The sequence below is a fragment of the Pinus tabuliformis genome, chromosome 4_1, assembly GCF_031772625.1.
Source record: "Pinus tabuliformis cultivar Carrire ecotype Pingquan chromosome 4_1, CPIR1, whole genome shotgun sequence".
In the NCBI taxonomy this organism is placed as follows: Eukaryota; Viridiplantae; Streptophyta; class Pinopsida; order Pinales; family Pinaceae; genus Pinus; species Pinus tabuliformis.
In genome coordinates, this window is record NC_142303.1 from 606739054 (window position 1) to 606759501 (window position 20448).

The window sequence follows — 20448 nt, forward strand, 5'->3', positions numbered from 1 at the left end:
ATCTCCACATCTACTGATGATCACACATATGGTATAGTACATAATGTACTGGGGCATTGGAACCTAATCTGTCTATGGTACCAATTGACATGTATTCCTCTCAGGGAGTGGTTCTTCCATCTAGTGAAGAACTCTTGGGAGCCATGTTCTCATGTGGTTTGTTAGGGCTCCAGGAAACTCTCCTAGGTTGTAGCTCAGAGATGTCTGGTAACATATAAATTGAATTATTTTTGCAGAAGTTTATTGGAAGGGATGATGGTTTGGTTCAAGCCAGATAACCACTTCTACTCTGTTTTCACTCCAGACATGCATGAACACCCTCAGACTACAAGGCTTTAGACCACCAATGCTCAACAGTTTGGGAATTAGGTGAATATGGAGAATACTAACCACACCAGCAGATACACACAACCATGTGATGGCCGGCTGCAACCAGTAAAGAAACTTGTAGATCTAATCTATCAATGCAAAGACAAGATGATAGTTGTTTTGCATTAGACATAGAAGGAATCTGAGTGGCCTACTCACTGATACATTCAATATTTCAATACAGAGATAAGATGATAGTTATCTAGTATTAAACATGGAAGCAATCATGAATACAACGCCACAGGCACAAGATTAGAACAGAGAAGAAATGGACAGTGAGCATGTAACAACAAAAGAAGCTTGCATTGCTAAAAATGAAGATGAGATGCTGCAAGTTACAGAGTGTCTACAGTCTCCGGGAGTTGAACCTTACATCAAATTCCAAACCTTGTTACATCTTTCTTTAGGCTATTTATAATTTATCATTACAATGGCTCTCAGTCATTTAGGGATGGGGGGTATTAATCGACCACCAACCACTATTAACTGTTTGATAGCATCTTCGGATGCAGCTGCTTTCTCTATTACGAAAACTGCATTAGTTCTGGTACTGTGCTGTCCTTCAGGCAGTTGGACTAATCATGGCAGAGGAGTGCCATAACTATTAAATTTGGTTGCTGAGTCGTGTCGTGTCCTTTTCTCCATTTGGCCATGCTCTCTGTTTAATTCGGTTGTTGGGGTCAGACTGGTCATGGGGATGGAGTGCATGGGTAGATGAACGGCAAAGGTGGTTGTCGGATCGAGGAGATGTGTGGCGGAGATCATTTTGCAGAGGCTAATGGTCGTGGTGGGAGTGGGATATGTCAGGGCCATCAGATCTTCAAGCAGGTAGATCAGACGGTTATCGGGCGGTGGAGTTGCGCGGACGGTAACGGGTGGGGTGGTTTACTCTGGGCGGTGATATTTTTTTTTATCGCGCGGCCATCGGGCAGTTAGTGGTAATTGTCCGAAGTCGCGCGATTCCATTCAACGGCTGACACGTAGCGATTGAGGAGGGAGAGAAACCGCCCATATCGCGCGTGTATTTCCCGTGCTAGTTGTCCATGCAATATGAGTGAGGACTGTCAGATCTGGTGGAGGTGATCTGACGGTGGAGGCCGATTGGGAAGGTTGCCTTTATCGAGAGGAATGTGGGTTGTTGGATTGGCGGGAGAAGATCAACAACATGGATGCGGTGAGGTGTTTTATGAGCGCGCAAGGGCGTATGGTCAGGTTTTATGGGTACTTTGGCTTTGCACTTGGGGCTAAGGCCAAAAGGGAGTATTTTGTCGAGGTTAGAGGGTGAACGAAGGAAACGAGAAGGTTAGCAATTGAGCGGGTAAGAGGAGAAAAAAGAAAAAAGGAAAAATGACCCAGGTGGGGCCCCTTTGAGAACAACAGATCAGACCGAGTCCCTCTTTGACCTTCAAAAATTCAGCACTGCATCTCAGGGCTAACACTGGATCCTTCTGGGGATGAAATCCTCCCTGTGAGGTTTCAAGAACCGTAGACCACTGCCTTCTATATGAAAACAAGATCAGAAACATTGCCTAGTATTCCATTGGGCATGGAGTCTATATAAGCCTACACTAAAACTGTAAAAAGAACATATTTACAATGCTGAGGCCTGAAAGCCTTAAACAAAATAAACTTTCAAAAACGCCCATTGACCGGGCCATCAAAAATAGTTTCTCCTTCCAAGTTTTGCAGCATGAAAGTATTGTTTCCCTGGACCTGAGAGATGACAAATGGTCTTGTCCATAGATCATCAAATTTACCATGATTGCCTTTCTTTTCCTTTAGTGCATCCCATTTGAGAACCTAGTCACCAACCTGAAAATTGTCCATCTTTGCTTTTCTGTCAAAAGTTTCCTTGATTTTCTTTTGATGTACTGTAGACCTCTCCATCAATTGATCTCTGATCTGATGAACTTCAGCCAAGTCACTAATCCTCCTTGCCATGTCATTTTCCTCATTCTTCTCTTCTTGCAAGAATTTGGCCACAGGGAGGGTCAATTGGATTGGGAATACAACCTCAGTGCCATATACCAACTTGAATGGGGAATTCCCTGTGGACTTCTTGGTGGTCACTCTGTCAGCCCATAATGCAAACTTTAGCTTGGAATCCCAGTTCCTTTTGTTGTCTTCCAGCAGCTTTTTGACTATCCTTACTAGGCTTTTATTGGATGATTCTACTAGGCCATTACCTTGAGGGTAATAAGAGGTGGAATGCACTAGTTTAATGCCCATTGAGTCACAAATTTCCACCAACTCTTTTGCCCCGAAAGCTGCTGCATTGTCTATAACCAATTTGGTTGGGCAGCCAAACCTAGTGAAAATGTTTTCTGTCAAGTACTTCATGACAACCTAGTGATCAACTTTCTTAGTGGGGATGGCCTCAATCCATTTGGTAAAATAATCAATGGCTACTAAAATCCATCTATGTTGGCCATTGGAATGTAGATTAATCTCCCCTATGAAATCCAAACCCCATTGCTAGAATGGGCCACTGGTATGTATGGGCTTCAGGGGCAAAGATTTCAGCTGCTGCCTCCCTGCAAACCTCTGACACTTGTCACAAGATTTTACAAATGAAAACACATCAGAGAATAAAGTGGGCCAATAATACCTAGCTCTTAGGATCTTGTGGGTAGTGGTTTTCCAGTAATGATGTCCCCCACAGATGCTAGAATGGAACTGGTGCATGACTTTCACAGATTGCCCTTTGTCTAGACACCTTAAGAGGATTCCAGCTGGATCCCTCCAATAAAGCAGGTTCTCATTGATGCAAAACTTGGCTGCTTTGAGCTTAATGGTCCTGGCTTGGCTTGGACTGAGGCCCTGGGGAACTTCTAGCTTCAACAAGAAATGAGCTATATTGGAATACCAATCACAAGAAGCCAAATTCTCATCCAATGATTGGCTCTGCCCTTGTTCCATTATTGCTTCCCTTGTCTGTTCAACATCTGAATTTGTACCCAAGCAATTTATGTCCAGCATTCTGCAATTTTCTTCAGCCATCAGCTGAGCAAGGCCCTGGCCTTTGACAAGCTTGGTGGGCTTCAATTCTATGTTGAACTCAATGAGCTTTGCAATCCATTTATCCCTTCTTCCATCAACATCTGGCTGCGTCAGGACATCCTTTACTGAAGAAGAAGGTACATAGGCAATCACCTTGGAATGCAGAATGTAGATTCAGAACGCCTTTAAAGACTTGATAAGAGCATAAGCCTGTTTTTCCATAATGTCATATCTTAGCTCAACATCCCTCAAAGTTTTACTGAAAAAGGCCACTAGGTGCTCTGTTCCTTCATCATCCTTCTGCAACAAGACTGCTGCAAGGGTGTCACAGGAGGCAAAAGAGAAGATATGAAACTCCTTGTTATAGTCTGGGCTGATTAGAGTGGGAGCTTCCATAATAGCTCTTTTGACGGCTTCAAAATATTTTCTTGCTGCGTCAGTCCATTTAATCTCTGATCCCTTTTTCAGCATGGAGGTGATATGTTTTACCAGTTCTACAAAATTAGGAATAAAGCTCCTCACAAAGTTGATCTGGCCTAAAAAGGATTGAACGTCCTTTTTTGATCTTGGGACAGACAATGTTTGTATCACTTTGACTCTTTCTGGGTCGATCCTAACACCTGCAGCAAAAACGATATGTCCTAAGAGCGTGCCTTCATCTAGAGCAAACTATTACTTCTTAGGATTTACTGAAATCCCAAACTTCCTGCACTTCAGAAACACTCTCTTCAAAAGCTGCAAATGATCCTGATGACTACTGGAGTAAACTGTTATATCATCAAGGTAGATAAGGACAAACTTTTCCTTCTCTCCTACAAAAGCTATATCCATGGCCCTCTGAAAGGTGGCCCCTGCATTCATCAGTCCGGAAGGCATATTGGAGTACATAAAATTGCCCCAAGGAGTGGTGAAGGCAGTGTTTTCTTGGTCCTCTGGATGTACAACAACTTGGTTGTACCCTGAAAATCCATCCAAGAAAGACATGACTCTAGCCCCTGAAACCTTTTGCAGCAGATGTTCCATTTTGGGCAGGGGATAGTTGTCTTTCTTAGAGCATTTGTTCAGGTTTCTGAAGTCGACACACAGCTAGATTTCCCCACTTTTCTTCCTCACTACTACCAAGTTGGCTACCCACTTCGAATACCTCAGTGGAACTATGATCTTGGTAGCCAGCAATTTCTTGATTTCCTTTTCAATCAAAGGGAGCAGCAGAGGGCTTATGGGTCTCAGTTTCTATTTGAAAGGGATGGTGTCTTTCTCTAGTGGGATCTTATGCTGAATGATGTTCTTGTCATAAGTCTTAAGGTCACTATACTCCCAGGCAAAGACATCAGCAAATTGCTTCATTAGGTTGCAGTAGTCAGAACTTTGGGCAGCAGACAAATAGGTGGACAACTTTATATACTTTGGATGGTCTGGGCTCCCTATGTTATGTCTATGGACTGCAGACTCATTTTCTTTTTGAGCAGGCTTGTAGGGTACATCATTATGGTCAAACAACTTTTCTAGAGGCACCAACCCTCTAGGTATATGGTTACTAGGCAATTGTACAATGCTATCTTGACCAATTTCGTTTTTTAGCTAGGACTGATGGCAATCCTCCACGGCTTTGTTCTCTTGATCAATTTTCATTTCAGAGAATTCATCAACGACTTGCAGAAACCTATTGACTTCATCATCATCTTCAAAAACTTTCCAGTATTTAACATTATCAGGTAGAGATGGTATATATTTTACCTGAACTTCATAAGTCAATTTAGGGGGCATGGGGGGAATGAACATGCTAGCAGACATAGCAAGGGAATCAACAAGCTGATTTTTGGCTCTGGGAATATATGAGATACAAAAGATACTAAAAGAATCTTGGAGCCTCCATACCTCATCTCTGTATGCTTTCAGCCTTGGGTACTTTTCTTGGAACGTTTTGTTCACTTGCTGGATGATGAGATCGGCATCTCCAAACACCTTTATGTCTCTGATTCCCATTTCTTTAGTGGCATTTAAGCCCAACACCAAAGCCTCATACTATGCTATATTTTTGGTGACCTGAAAAGTCAACTTGAAAGACAGATTTATGCATTCTTGTGTTGGGGATACCATAACTACTCCTGCTCCTGCAGCTTCCCTAGAGAAAGCTCCATCAAAGAACAAATCCCAAATCTGTGGCCCTCCCTTCTCCATGACCTCACATATTGGTTTCTTGAGCTGCACTGAGGCCAATTGGGATTCTTCAATTTGGAGAATACATGCTCCAAAATCAGTGCCCAGAGCATAAATGGGATGATTAGTGGGATTCTTTTCATTGCTAATGATATATGCCAGCAGAGCTTCTCTGTATAATCTCCTGCTTTCTCCTTCAAAAACCGGGATGGTAGCATAAGACAAATCATTCTGCAATGTCCCACCTAATCTTTTAATCCATCCTCTGGAAAGAAGCATGCCAAACTTAGGAGGGACATCTGCTACCACAATATCCATCATCATGCTCTTCATGGGCAGCTGGGATAAGGTGATGGCTAGATCTTTGATTAACCCCAAACATTTCACCTTTCTTGAGTCAAAAGAGAACAAGTCATGATAGGGTCTAGTGATGTCAAGGCCTAACTCATCCATGACAGCCTTTGGCATTAGATTATGGCTGGCACCTGTGTCCAGCAGACAGTTGTGAAGGGTTTTGTCATGAATAGTCAAAGAGACATAGAATGATGGGGAGCTATCATCAGAGGGTTCAGTCCTTGGGCCAAGCACAACTGCAGGTTTGTCATCTTGCAAATTCACATAGTCGTTTGATGCTTGTGTGGCCTTAAGCTCAAGGGCTTCAAGGATGGGTCTCTTAAAGGCTTCATTCTTTACCAGTTCCATCAGAGGTATAGATATTTTCAGCTTCTGGATTTCTGATTCAAAGCTGAAGGGAGAAGGGGACTTGTCAGGACCTCTTACCTCTTGAGTTGGTGCTTTGAGGACGTTGGGATCAGCTGCTGGTCGTTTTTGCTTGTTAGCTTGCTATTCTGCAGGGACAACAACTCTTTGGACAGGGCTTTCTTTGACATTACTCATCCTTGACCTCAGGTTATATCTTTGCTGATCTTCAGTTTGCAAAACAACTTCTCTGTCCCACTCTTGGCTGGTTTGGTCCTTGAGTAATGACTCCTCATAGGTAGCTAATGTCAAAAAGGAAGCACTGCCTTTGTCTTCCATGCAGTGGATGTCATCCACTTCATCAAACTGCTCTTCCTCCATGACTACGTTCTAGAAAGGAGTCTTCACCTTCTATTCTTCACTAGCCTCTTTGACCCTTTGCATGATCTGCAATTGTTCATTTGCTTTCCTATATGGATTTGGGTTTCTAGGAGCAAATGTATTAGGAACCCTTCCTTTCCCTGAATGTTGCTCAACCTTCAGCTTGGAGATTTTAGAGGCCAATGACTCTATCATCTTGGTCATTTTGTCTATCTTGGGGTCTGAGGATGAAGAAGATTCACCCCTCTGTCTCCTTCGGTCAATATGTCCCTTGAGTTTCTCTGCAACCATGATGTTAGACTCTACCTCCAAAGCTGCATCCTGCATCTCAGCCAGAGAAGCACATCTTCTTTCTCTCAATAGCAGGTAGAAGTCAGAATCAAAGGCATTAGCATAAGTGAGCTTGGCAGAGGTGAGGGTAGGTTTCACTTCAGCTGGTATCTTGCTGTACATGTGGTTAAACCTTTTATTGAAATCAGACAATGACTCCCCATTCTCCCTTTTTAGGTTGCCAAACTCGGTATGATAATAGAGCAAACCTTTCTTATCCCCCCAATGCCTTAGGAAAACATCATCTAAGGCCTCAATGTCTGTTATAGACCTAGGGGTTAATTCTCTGAACCATTTTCTAGCCTCTCCATCTAGGCTTTGGACAAATACTCTCATCCACACATCATCTTCACTAATGTCTAGATTAGCAGCATAACTATAAAAGGACTCAAGATGTTCTTCAGCTGTAACCCCTTCAATCCCAGTGAACTTAGGCATGTATTTCTGATATTCTCAAGCAGGCATTGCATTCAAGGGAGTGGGTAGTACTAGAGGTCCATACCTAGCAGCTATGATTCTTTCCATTTTGGTGGGTGCTTGTGGACCTGCCATGGCTGTCGTGGATGGAAGAGTACTGGCAATCTGGATGATAGAAAGCTGAGGGGTGACTGACAGGGCTAAAGGAATATGGTGGACTGGAGGGGAGGCTTCCTTTGTGCTGAAATCTAAAGGAGGACCTAAAGAATAAGGAGCCTTATGAATCTTTGAAAATTTTTCTTCATTGTTAGTGCTAGAGGCTATATTCTCAATATGTATGTGCTCTGTTACAAGCCTTTCTTGCAGAGATGTATAAGATTGTTTAGGTTTACCTGATCCTGATGCTCCCTTTTGTGATGTCTTTCTTTCCTTGATAATCTTCTTAGGGTCAGGTATTGGGTCAGCTGGTGATTTCTGAGGATTTCTCTAAGTATGCCTCACAAACTGAGCTAGAACTGTGATGTGGAGTCACCAAGAGGTTCGGCCTCTAGTAGAGTCTCCAGATAGATGATTACAACCAAAAATGTGTCCAGACTTTGTCTATCATCAAAGTTGGATCTGTGTCATTCTCCGAGGGAAGCTGAGCTTCAATCTCCTCTCCCCGGCAACAACGCCAATTATGTTAGGGCTCCAGGAAGCTCTCCTAGGTTGTAGCTCGGAGATGCCTGGTAACATATAAATTGAATTATTTTTGCAGAAGTTTATTGGAAGGGATGATGGTTTGGTTCAAGCCAGATAACCACTTCTACTCTGTTTTCACTCCAGACATGCATGAACACCCTCAGACTACAAGGCTTTAGACCACCAATGCTCAACAGTTTGGGAATTAGGTGAATATGGAGAATACTGACCACACCAGTAGATACACACAACCATGTGATGGTCGGCTGCAACCAATAAAGAAACTTGTAGATCTAATCTATCAATGCAAAGACAAGATGACAGTTGTTTTACATCAGACACAGAAGGAACCTGAGTGGCCTACTCACTGATACATTCAATATTTCAATATAGAGATAAGATGATAGTTATCTAGTGTTAAACATGGAAGAAATCATGAATACAACGCCACAGGCACAAGCTTAGAACAGAGAAGAAATGGACAGTAAGCATGTAAAAGCAAAAGAAGCTTGCATTGCTGAAAATGAAGATGAGACGCTACAAGTTGTCTACAGTCTCCAGAAGTTGAACCTTACATCAAATGCCAACCCTTGTTACATCTTTCTTTAGGCTATTTATAATTTATCATTACAATGGCTCTCAGCCGTTTAGGGATGGGGGGTCTTAATCGACCACCAACCACTATTAACTGTCTGATAGCATCTTCGGATGTAGCTGCTTTCTCTATTACGAAAACTCCATTAGTTTTGGTACTATGCTGTCCTTCAGGCGGTTGGACTGATCATGGCAGAGGAGTGCCATAACTATTAAATTCGGTTGCTGAGTCGTGCTGTGTCCTTTTCTCCATTTGGCCATGCTCTTTGTTTAATTCGGTTGTTGGGTCAGACTGGTTGTGGGGATGGAGTGCATGGGTAGCTGAATGGTGAGGGTGGTCATCGGATCGAGGAGATGTGTGGCGGAGATCATTTTTCAGAGGCTAACAGTCGTGGTGGGAGCGGGATATGTCCGGGCCCTCAAATCTTCAAGCAGGTAGATCGGACGGTTATCGGGCGGTGGAGTTCCGCGGATAGTAACGGGCGGGGTGGTTTCCTGTGGGCGGTAATATATATTTTTTATCACGCGGCCATCGGGCGGTTAGTGGTAATTGTCCGAAGTCGCGCGATTCCATTCAGCGGTTGACACGTAGCGATTGAGGAGGGAGAGAAACCGCCCATATCGCGCGTGTATTGCCTGCGCTAGTTGTCCATGAAATATGAGTGAGGACCGTTAGATCTGGTGGAGGTGATCTGACAATGGAGGCCGATCGGGTAGGTTGCCTTTATCGGGAGGAATGTGGGCCATTGGATTGGCAGGAGAAGATCAACAGCATGGATGCGGTGAGGTGTTTTATGAGTGCGCAAGGGCGTATGGTTAGGTTTTATGGGTACTTTCGCTTTACGCTTGGGGTTAAGGCCAAAAGGGAGTATTTTGTCAGGGTTAGAGTGTGAATGAAGGAAATGGGAAGGTTAGCAATTGAGCAGGTAAGAGGAAAAAAAATAAAAAAGAAAAATGACCCAGGTGGGGCCCCTTTGAGAACAATAGGTCAGACCAAGTCCCTCTTTGACCTTCAAAAAGTTAGCACTGCATCTTAGGGCTAACATGGTTCATGAACAAATGTGATGAGGATAGTTTTCTCCTGTATCAACCTCGTTAAAAATGAAACAGATATGAGGATAGTTCCCAGTATTTTGTCAACCTCATTAAAAAATGAAACAAAGTCTCGGAGCATAGTTCTTTGTCTTGTGTCAAGCTCGTTAAAAAATGAAACAAGGGTCTCGAGGATAGTTCTTTTACTGTGTCAACCTCATTAAAAAATGAAGAAACTCCCTTTTCCAAATTGAGTCTTTGATTAAGCTCTCGTAAAATCCCAGTCGAGTCCTTCCAAGGTCTCGAAAGTGAACCTTCATTCCATCCACCTAGCTGCATGAAATGAAGCTTGGGGGGGCATGTACCTCGAATTGAGTCATTATGCTGGGGGCATGCAAACTTAACTCAAGCATAGTTTGTTTTTGTTTCAAGCTTGTGTAAACATGAAACCGAATTCAAGCAGAGTTCCCCATGGTTCAAGCTTGTGTAAAAATGAACCCATGCCCAATTTACATCTTGTGATTTCCATTTTTATCAACTAATTTATGTTAGATGAGCCTTACTTGTTTCATTCCATCACCACCATCTCTTTGACCGATCATATGCTTTCACTTGGTTGTTTTTTCCTTTCCTGAAGAACCACAACGATGAGTGGTTTTGTTAGCCAGCCTCTTGACCATTACATGTTTTGAGCAGTTCCATAATTGCCGGAACCAGTTGCTACTCTTTATACCACTCGTTCCTCCAGGACGAGTCGCCTTTAAGCTCTTTTCTAACTCATAGAAAATGAAAAGATTGCCGAGTATTTTTCCCTTTTTGGCTCGTTAAAGAGAATAAAAATGGGGGGTCCGCTTTCAAGCTCTTTTCTGACCCTTTAAACACGAAAAGATTGTCGATCTCTTGTCATTTTGAACTTGTTAAAGGCTACGAAACGTCATTCACCCAGTGTTTACCCCTTTTTTGGGCCGGGATGAACTATTTACGAAAAAGGTACTCCTTGACTGAAATGGTCAAGCGGTTCTCTCAAGTATCGTTTTCTACCTTTTCGGGCTCGAGAGACACAAATGTATGAAAAGGGATCATGTGGAGTTTTCTTTTCCATGTCTTTTTCAAACTCTCTAAACATGAAAAGGATATCGAGTTACACCTTTTTCGGACTCATTAAAACATTAAACGACATCGAATTCTTCGCCATGACAGACGTGAGATTCTCCTTCCTAGGGCTCATTAAACTTACTAGGTCAGATTCATTTGAAGGATGGACTTACAATGCAAGCATATGCTATCCCCTTCAAGCTTGCGATTAAAAAATAATTGGGGTAACTGCCAGAAATGGTGGGGGAAAAATGGAAAATTTTATCAGTTGTGTCGACAACTCACTCTCGAACATGACACTTTTTGCTTCTAGTTGGGTTGGGATATCCTCACTTCATCTTTGACCTTCCTGGGTTGGGCCATTTATTTTTTCCTTCCATTTGATCTCTACCGCGTCATCATGACCACCAATACTATGGATTCAAAAGTTGCTAAACTCTGAGTCATGTCGCCGATATGTTCAAGAGTTGTACTTTTGCAGTTACACTTACTCCCGATTCTCTGTATCATCCAAAATCATTTGCATCCCTTTATCTCATGTCGATGATGTGGGATACATCATGGCCCTCCTTCGACATGGTCACTTCCTATCAACTTCAGCTCATTATCCAGGAAGTTGGCCGAGAGACTCCCTTCTAGTACCTTAGAGCTTGCATGCCCTAATGGCATGTTCTTTGCACTCGACAATAATTTCACATCATTGGATTTTGATTGGGTGATTTCACTGGTGTTCGACTTCAGTTCCTTTATTCACATTCTGTGAATTGTGCTGCTAGTACCTTGAGAACCATTGTCATTATTGGTGGTTTCTCTCGCGCTTGTTAACAGTTTACATCATTGACTGGTAATCAAGCAATTTTCTAGCATGTTCGATGTTAACACATCTATTCACATGTTAGAATTTGTACTTTGATTGGGTCATGTTGGAGCGCAAGACCCTGGGCTCAGATTACAAAAGTCTAGGTTGCAAGGCGATGTGATATGGTTGTGCTGATATACATGTCTCTTTCAGATGGATGGCTGCGGCCATACCGTGAGTTGTCATATGTGATCCTTCTCATTATTGGATGGTTGCGACCATACCTTGGTTTCAATATGATCCTCTTTATTGGATGGTTGTGCCCATGCCTGGATCCATTTACATGATCATTATATGGATGATTGCGTCAATACCATGATTCACGTATCATTTGATAGAGTTTTTAGTAATGTATATGTATCTGTACTTTCTTGCAGGTTTTCTGATGACAGACTCTGGTTCCCTGCACTGATTCATAAAGCATTTCACCCCTCACTCTAGTTCGGCCTTCATGCTTTAGGGGGCATCTGTTACACAACATTTTGTCACTGTCCCTGTACTCTCCATTCCTTGATCCTGGAGGACCTCTACAGTGAACCCTACAAGCTTTCCCATTTGAAGAAACTTCCATTGTGTCCCTCTTCATGAGCAGAACAATTCCCTTTTGCATAATTTCCCAAAAATCTTCTGTTTTTCCCAGTTTACAAGACCGGTGCTAATGACCCGTGTCCTCCTCGTACCAATATGCAGGGATTAAAACTGTACCTAGCACTGATAGGAGCAACTGAGCATTTTTCTAGTCGCGTAGATCCCCTTTTGTAAATTTTTTAAATATGGAGCCGAAGCTTCCAACTCTAGAAGCTTCATAATAGAAGTCTGGTAAATGGTTAGGCTAGATGGAGTCGAGGAGTGTTACAGATCCATTTGGGCACATCACTCCATCATCCAGATCAATGTTTTAGGGCTCATCAAACCTTAATTTTAGTTGCTAAATGCCCTAAACAAGTCAACCTTTTGAATGCCTCCTTCCTAGACAGTTTCATGGCCTGAAGACATCCTGAAATGACCTCTAGAGGGACCAGCGTAGCTGGCCCATGCAAGGGTGTGCTGCAGAGCAGTTAAGTCCATGCCAGGGTGCTCTGTAGAGTACTTAGGCCCTCTTTGACCTGTGTTGGGCGAGTTTGAGTGAAATTCACATAGGGTTTGGGGAATATTTTTATCTTCTGGAGCCTTCTAGAAGATTCCCACACTTATCATCTCCTATGAGCTCGAAAATGGATGAGGAATGAGTTGAGATACCTCGTATCCTCTCATCCCTTCCTCCATGGAACTAATTCTAAGTATGGAAGGCCATTAAGTACCCTCATTGATGACAAAACCTCCTCCATCTTCTTATAAATTGAGCACTCATCTAAGTGATCAAGGGCTGGACTTTGATGAATTGTAAGGAGATAATGTTAGTTTGATAATTGAGACTATTGTAAGTGTTGTTATGCTGCCAGAATGTCATGCTTATGATGTGATGTGAATGGAACCAAAGTTGGAGGAGTGACTTCGAATCAGCTTCATGGTTGTAATTCTTCCTTCTATTCAATAAAGTATTTTCACCTTTTTCCATATGCTTATCTTGATATGTGATGCTTATATGTGTGAATGTATCTAATTCCATTTACTTGTAATCAATAGATCTTTTGATTTGATTGGTTATTTGTCTTCTGCTGATGTTTATAGGTACTTCTCAAGCGTGTTAAGTACGGGAAGGAGCAACAGGATCGATACAAAGGAGACAAGAGGAAAGCGAAAGTACAAGTAGGTCCTCTCATTCTCTTTGTCTTATCTATTGTTTACAGAAAAAGGTTAAAGTGTTTTAAACTGTTGTTCTAGATATAGCTACTTATCTAGGGAATTAGTATTTATCTGTAGATACCAAATTCTTCATAACAAATTGGCAACTTCACTGGGGAATAATCCTCGTTCCAAGTAGCTTATCACATCCTGGGACACTCCAACAGACCTTACTTTCTTTCATTGATTGTATTTCAGCCTTTTAGAAGTGTTTTTGATCAAAAAATTGTCATTAGATGCCTCTTGATTGGCCTCTCTGGAACCAGCATAGCTTGGTCAGGGGACAATGCTCTGCAGAGCACCGTTGAGTGAGAGACAGTTCTCTGCAGCGCAATTACTCCCTCTTTGATTTGCGCTGATCCTCCTTAGGTCAAACATCCCTCCTTTGACTTGGATTTTTTCCAAATTTGCTTCTGAAGTTGCTTGCTGAATGATCAATGAGTATCATGTCTCTAAAATCAACATTGTATCTCCTTTTCTAGGCCTACTTTGACTTGATTGATTAATGTTTCTTAAATGATTTCTTTGTCATTATCGATTCATCGTCAAAGTTAGATTATAGTCAATTAATCTTTGTTCAAAAGAAAGTGTCGTAAAATTCTTCTTTTCCTTCGAAACAGAACTGTATTAAAGTCTTCATTCTTGTAAAAAGATTGATTGATTGTATGTGCATTAGTTTCCTTTTTGTTCATCATAAAATTAAGGGAATCGAAAATAAAAAAATGCATTGTGCATTGAAAAAGTTTGTGTGTGCTCATAGGAATAATTTAGGGAAATTGCATTAGATTGTGCTCTTTTCTGTTTGATTGAAAGAAATTTGATTGCTCTATTCCTATTAGCTAAGGTTTTCATTGTTAAATTGAATGGAAAGAATGCTTATCATGTTAGTTGCATTCTAGGAATTGAAAATACATCACGTGGTGAACCTTGAAAGGAAAATTCCTAATCAAGATCAACTTAAAATTAACCTCAATTTACCTAATGGAGCATTGTCACCTAACGAATAACACTTAGAGGTTCTAGGCTAGAGACGTGTTCTGACGTCGTAAAACATAGCAGTTGTCGCTAACTTGTCTGCAATACATCCCGAGTGTGATATCTCATTCCACGTACGTGAGTATATCGTAGCTCGTCCATGTACCTTCGGGTATATAGGGTAGTGTTACAGTACATAAAGTATATGGGAATGCTCTCACTGTGCGATTTTACATTAGACAGTGCTAATATAGATTGGACCTCCACGTACTTTCAGGTATATATGGGAGGACAACACTAGGTTGCTATCCATCCTTAGGTAACTGAGTCGGCCGCTTTGTACACTGTGATACACCAAACACAACATTCAGGGAGATTGCCTGCCCGTACTTCTCGGTTCATTGGGAGGTATTCTGCAGTTCACAGTTGCTTGGTAATCCTTTTTCCTAGATCATCCCTCTTTTGTTTTGTTATGTTATTTTGATTAAAATAAAATTAACTAACACAGATAACATCCTCCAGGCTCACTCCTTAGTTGATCTTAGGTTGAGACATATGGTGACAAATCTAGAGTCCACTGATCAAGGAATTCCCTTTGATGGGAATCCTAGTTCTTTTCCTCCTTTTAGAAATATTGGTGCTCCTTATATGGCTACATTGTCCCTTCTGGGACTTACCATTGGCTTACCAGTATGGTTGTTTTCAACCTCCTTGGTTCAAAATGTCATGATTTCTCCACAATCAAGTACTCCTCCAACTGGACAAAATCAACCTCCATTTGATCCTAAAGTTGACCCTTTGCCTTCTTCCTCAGTTGTTTGTTCCTCCCCTTCTTCCTCTTCGCTAGTGAAAGTGTTGGTACTAGTAAACAGGTGGCTAAGAAGAAGAAGAAAGGGAAGAAGAAGAAGAAGAGGAAGAAGAAGAAGAAGAAGAAGAAAATTCAGTGGGGGGAAACCAAGCAACCATTGCTTTGAATGAAACTTCTGATGAGAAACCATCTGATAAGCCTCAGAAAGTTCGATATCCATGCAAACTTTGTGCGGGAGACCATCTTCTACGAAATTTTCCCAGTATTACTCAGATCTTAGAAGAATGGTCTTCTCGTTCACATCATCCTGTGTCATCAACTTCTGGAGATCATGCTGGTGACACACCATCAACTAGTGGTAGTAAAGTTCATGGAAATAAGGGTAAATTTAAGTTTCCCTGTAGGTTATGTGAAGGGAATCACCCCATTCACCTTTGTCCCTATCTAGATGAAGCCAAAAAAGTGTTGGATCACTGTCCTGCTTCACCGCAATGACTTCCATCTGGTTACAGGAAACTATCCCTTAATCCTTCACTACTTGATAAAGTGTCTGACTGATCCAAGTGGATATTGGTGACCACCCGCCAATTGCACTTGGACCCCCACCATTTCTTCGTTCAGTTTTTCAGTTTCCTTAATTGTACCACAGTTTACTATTTTTAGCAGTTTTTCGAGTCCTAAACTTCTAGGAGCCGTTTTGAGGCCCTAAATGATGTTTTTTTGGAAATCTATCGCCAACGATTTTGTATCTAAATTTGTCTAAACCATCGTAGTCCTTGGAGAGATCCTTCCAACAGGTTATCATGCGCGTCAAACAGAGATAATATGACCAAGTCACGACCCCGAGAAGTTGGCTGTCCAACTCACCCCAATGGGGCCCATAAACTCTTGGTGTTACATCTCCTCGGGTTAGGGTTTTGGTTGTTTAGGGTTTGCTCTTATTGTAAAATAATAAAAAGGCCCTTGAGCCTCATTGTAAGTCAGTTCAGAGGCATGTATCTGCGACATCTCCTCTCAGAGATCAGCTACCATCGCCCTAGCTGGTTTATTTCCATTTCTGTTTGTAAGTATATTTCAGTATTTTACATTAATGAAATGAAGTATTATTTCCGTTGCATCTCTTGTTTATGGTTGCCTCTGTAATTTGTTGCGTTCCTGTTTAAATCCAGATTAGCGATATCGGAGCGGTCTGCTTTTTTTCTCTTTTTTCTTTGCATGTCCTCAACAAGGTCGGGATATAAGGAGTTAGGGCTTGAACTGGTCGAACCTTTGCAAGACCAGCCTCGCAAATCCCGACGGCCTCCCATGGCGGATGAAAAGAAAGATGAGGGGGCAGGAGATCCTATCAAAATCTTGCTCGAAGAAGCCCTCAAGCAACAAAGGAATGTGATGATGGAAAACTTTTCCCAAATCCTTCAGCGGCTACCCAGGGGTGACGCATCAGCTTCCAACAGCTACTCTGGAAATGCCACACCGTTTAAGGTACAAGTTAATTTGGAAATCCCCATATTCGAGGGTTAGATAGACACAGATTCCGTCGATAAATGGTTAAATCTGCTAGAGGGTTATTTTTCTGTTCATGATTTTTCCACAGCTACTCTGGAAACGCCACACCGTTTAAGGTACAAGTTAATTTTGAAATCCCCATATTCGAGGGTTAGATAGACACAGATGCCGTCGATAAATGGTAAAATCTGCTAGAGGGTTATTTTTCTGTTCATGATTTTTCCATTCAGGAAAAGATTATTTTCGCTCTTCTCAAAGCAGCCCCCCACGTCAAGGACTAGTGGGAAACCTACCGCGAGTAGAAGGATGAAAGTACAGGCTCACTATTTTTAGCCACACCCACTTGGAATTCATTCAGGGATGCCATCAAGGAGCAGTACTACCCTGTCGAAAGCTATGAGGATCAATACATAAAGTGGACCACGTTGTGGTAGGGAAGGGACCAAGATGTGCCAGAGTTTACTAATATTTTCCATACCGTTCACACAAAGTTGGGTATCAAGGATTTGGAGCAGCATTTGGTACTCAAATACTGCAGCTGCCTGCACAAGTACATCCAAGAGGAAATAGAATTCCTGAACATCTCCTCGCTTGGCACGACATACTGATATGCCGTCAAGGTCAAGCAAAAGTTTAAACAGAAGAAGCGAGACTTTGGATCTAGGAATCCGAAGCAAGGGAAAGGTGCACCCAAACCAGAGAACAAAGGACAAAGCTAAGGCGAGGCGGCCCAAGACAACCCGCCAAAGCTACAAGAAAAGAATAGTGCCGCAAAGCTGAAAAAGGACATGGGAAAGTGGTGTGAGTTCCATAAGAGCTCCACTCACAACACAAGTGAGTGTCGAGCCAAGCAGTCACTGGTGGCCGAGCTAAAGGTTTCAGAATCAGATGGATGTTCTGACTCTGAGTCAGAACCCGACAAGGGGAATGACAAAGGGAAGCAGATTATCGATGCGGATCCCAACATCACCATTGCCACTATGAAGATCCAGAAGGAGGAACCCGAAGATCCAGAGGAGGAGGAGCGTCTCTTCCACTCCCAGATGTGGGTAAAGGGCTCCCCGCTACAGTTCATTGTCAACAGTGGGAGCCAAAAGAACCTCATTTCAGCAGAGGTCATGAAGCTGTTGGGCTTATCAACCATAGCACATCCACAACCATACACCATTGGGTGGCTTCACCAAGGACGGGATCTTCGCGTGAGCCAGCAATGTCGCCTTCCATACAACATCAAGCCCTTCATGGATGAGGTAGTGTGTGACATTGCTCCCCTTGAAGTTTGTGATGTATTATTAGGACAACCATACTTGTGGAAGCGACATGCTGTGTAAGAATCAAGGCTGTGTGTTGTTATTATTACTTTGGGAAATAAGTTGTACAAGATACCAGAGGTAGCACCGCCTACCTCCATCTCTATGGTTACTGCAAAACAATGCAGTAAACTCATTTCCAAAACCGAGAAATTTGTTTTCTTGATGATATGCCCTCAAGGAAAGAAGAAGATGGTGGCCATGACCTCCAGACAGGGCCCCTTCGCATGACAACTACAGATGGACAAGGTCATGGAGGAGTACGAGGACATCTTCACCTCCCCCGCAAGGGTTCCTTTGCACTGTTAGGTCAAGCACTCCATCGATCTAGCCCCAGGTGCACCGCTGCCCAATGGACCAATCTATAAGTGTCCGTTCTAGAGAATGATGAAATCAAGAGGCAGATTCAGGAGCTACTATAGAAAGGTCACATCTGTCTGAGTTCATCGCCCTGTGGGAGCCCAATCGTGTTGGTACAGAAGAAGGATGGGACTTGGAGACTTTGTATTGACTATCGGGCGTTGAACAAGATCACTATCTGTAATAGGTACCTGATCCCATGGATTGATGACCTCCTGGACCAACTGAAGGGGGAAAAATATTTCAGCAAGATTGATTTGAAGTCAGGATATCACCAGGTACCAATCGAACCCTCCGATGTGTGGAAGACTGCCTTCAAAGCCAAGGAGGGCCTTTTCGAATGGTTGGTTATGCCTTTCAGATTGACGAATGCTCCTGCAACCTTCATGAGGCTAATGGATGACATCTTGCGGCCATTCACCAACTCATTTGTAGTTGTATACTTCAATGACATCTCGATCTTCAGCCAGAGTTGTGAAGAGCACCTCCACCACATCCGACAGGTTCTCCAAACACTGCGGCAACACAAGTTATGTGCCAATTTGGAGAAATGCACTTTTGGCATGACCCAGGTTCAGTATCTGGGATAAATTATTGATGAACAGGGGGTGCATGTGGATCCAACCAAGATCCAAGTCATTTGGGATTGGCCATCTCCAACCACTCTAACAGAGCTCCGCAGCTTTCTAGGTCTTGCCAACTTCTACTGCAGGTTCGTGTTGGGATTTTCTCATATCACTTGGCCCTTGAGTCAAGTCACCAAGGGAGGAGCGAAAGAAAAATTCTTTTGGTCTGAATCTCAATAGAAGGCATTCATAGAGTTGAAATATCGCCTCTGCTCGGCACCAGTGCTCGCATTAACAGACTTGCAACAACCATTTGAGGTTGAGACAGATGCCTTTGACTATGCTATTGGGGCAGTCCTTACTCAACATGGGCACCCAGTGGCATATCATAGTGAGACACTTTCAGACAAAGTCTGGAAGTATCCCACTTATGACAAAGATATGTATTCCATTGTGCAGGCTGCCGACAATGGAAGCATTACATTTTGGGGAAGGAAACAGTCATCCACACAAACCACCGACCCCTGTAGTTCATACAGACCCAAGGGAAATTGCAGAATGATCGCCATCAGAAGTGGTCCACATGCCTGCAATAGTTCCATTTGAATATCAAGTATAAGAAGGGCAACCTCAATAATGTTACAGATTGCCTCGTTTGACCACCGACCATGGCGTTAACCACCGTGCTCAACTCTTGTGGCCACGAGACTTCTGATTAGCCACTTCTCTACAAAAGCGACCTAGAATTCGGCCACACATACCAGAAAATCTTGGAGGGTCAGCATGTTGCAGATTTTCATCTCCAGGATACCCTGTTATGACACCTGGGTCACCTTTATGCTCCTTCAAGTGAGCATGCCAAGATGATTTGGGAAGCACTCTACAATTGCGCTGTTGGGCATTTCGGGGTCAAGAAAATGGTGGCAGTACTACAAAAGTATTTCTATTGGTCGAATCTTCGACAGGATGTCAGGAAGTACATCAGATCATGCACTTCCTGTGCCATTGCCAAACCGACAATCAAGAAGCAAGGCCTCTATACCCCGTTGCCTACCCCTAGTCGACCTTGGGAATCCATCTCCATGATTACATGTTAGGCCTTCCTTCCACTAAGCATGGAAACGACTGTGTTTTTGTGGTCGTCAACAGGTTCTCAAAGATGGCCATTATGGCGGCTTGCAAGAAGAATATCACAGTCGAAGCCACTGCTAAACTCTTCTTTGAACGAGTGTGGGTACACTTTGGGATCCCACAGTCTATCATCTAAGATTAGGACAACATGTTCCTCAATACATTTTGGTCCAGTCTCTAGTTGATGCTCGACACCAAACTCACTAAGTTTACAGCCTTCCATCCTCAAACTGATGGCCAGACAGAGGTTGTCAACAAGATGATCGTACACATTCTGTGCATGTACAACTCAAAGCATCCACGCACATGGGACGAGAGCCTCCCCTATGTTCAACACAGCTAAAACCAGGCTCTCCACAGCTTGATCGGCCATAGCCCTTTTCAGGTGGG